The 1,758-nt window shown below is 36.0% G+C and overlaps 1 protein-coding gene across 1 annotated transcript in view; it reads left to right on the forward strand.

The window, feature by feature from the left end:
• AK6 (adenylate kinase 6) overlaps positions 1–1,758 on the forward strand; it is a 35,658-nt gene that overhangs the window by 575 nt on the left and 33,325 nt on the right. The window contains exon 2 of the mRNA XM_073344346.1: positions 1,566–1,649. The gene's annotated coding sequence lies outside the window, so the exon portion shown is untranslated. The remainder of the gene's footprint in view (positions 1–1,565; positions 1,650–1,758) is intronic.

The following is a 1,758-nucleotide window of genomic DNA, read 5'->3' on the forward strand; positions in this document are numbered from 1 at the left end:
CTCCTTTGCGTGGCAGCGAGGTGAAAGAGGCTGAAGGCCATGTAAAGGGGTAGGATGAGGCAGGCCTTGGGAGCGGGGAGAGCTGAGAATGAAGCTTGTGCGGCCCATAACCGCTACTGCCTTGAGCTACAACAAGAGCACACCCCATACCTTCAAGGTACCACAGAGCAAAACCTAAGCACTAGTTACTAGTATCTCATTCCCCTGCCCCTAGAAACATACTGGAGTACTAATGATGTAATAAACTACTGCATTCATGTTCATTAGGAGACTAACAAAAAGATGGTTTCAACGTTGTAATGACTTATAACTTTTCTAAAACATAGAATGATCACTTTCCCTGTGATATCTTTTCTCAATCTTGAAGAACCTGTCTCAAGTTTGCTTACATTCTGAAGAGATACATGTTTCTATTTAAATGGAAAATTAGAAAATTGTCATGTTAACGTACTCAGTCCTGTTTTCCTACTTTTAAGATAAAAAGAGCCAGTGTTTTCCAGCCATAACACTTATAAAGGGCCATAGTGTAGCTGATTTCTGGTTGCTGATTGCCAAATATAGAAAATGAAAGCTTTTAAAGTGAGACCATGGTAAGCCTTTGAACACCATGAGTTAAAACATGCTCTATGGATATGCTCTGTGTTTACTGCTGTAGCTGAAACTTTGCCTTGCGCTGAGTAAACCTGACCTGTCGTCCTGACTCAAGCAGAAGTTCCCCTGAGTATGGAAGATTAGGTAGGGTGACCAGATAGCAACTGTGAAAACACAGGACAGGGGGTGGGGGAATAATAGGTGCCTGTATTAAAAAGTCCCCCAAAACAGGACTGTCTCTTTAAAAATGGGATATCTGGTCACCCTAGGATTAGGCCACGATTAAGATTAGAGGGATGGCTAGATGAAATTTCAGTATAAGAACAGATCAAGCAACTCTATTATTTACTGCTGTACTAAGGATATACAAGTTTTCACCTTCATATGCTGTTTTATGGTCTATTCATAAAGAATACTTACATTCCTATATCTCCTCATTTATCCATAACACAGGATTTTATTTATTTAAATAGATACCTTCCGTAAAGTATATCTGAATTTAGATGTCATTTAGAGGAAAAAATGTCTTCAGGATAAACTATTAATTTTCTAAAGAATACAAAGCACTTAATTGTAATGGCGTATTCCTTGATTATGCAATTATTAAAAAAAACAAAACTAAAATAATCTACAACATATGCATCTGTTTATAAACATACATTAAGTATCTAGCCAAAAGTACAAAATTTTAACAGCAACATTATTTACATCAATACTGAGTTAACTTTTTACAATTTACATTTTATTCTTTCTTCCCTCAGAAGGTTTCAAAACAATAGTAAATGTCTTAAGAAGTACGTGAGATTTAGTAAAACCTCACAGTGCTGACAAAAAAGTATACAAGGTATACCCAGAAACTGCAAGATTAAATTAAAAGAAGTGTAAATATAAAAATAAATGTGATTTACTAGTAACCATTAATTTTCTTTCAAATATTTCAGCTCATTTATAATTTTAATTTTGTTTAAATATAGGTTACTTTGATGGCTCAGGACAGGCAGGGAGCAACACCTTTGATTAAAGTACACACACTTGGGGCTCGATACTGCAATGTCAAGGTAAGTTAAGGAAGTTTAGCATCTTGATACTCCCCCAGTACACACTGGGCTTAAGGCTGTAGCATACTCTCATGTGAATAGTCACAGGAATATTAAGGTAGAATTACTA

This window comes from Lepidochelys kempii, chromosome 5 (assembly GCF_965140265.1).
Source record: "Lepidochelys kempii isolate rLepKem1 chromosome 5, rLepKem1.hap2, whole genome shotgun sequence".
Lineage (NCBI taxonomy): Eukaryota > Metazoa > Chordata > Testudines > Cheloniidae > Lepidochelys > Lepidochelys kempii.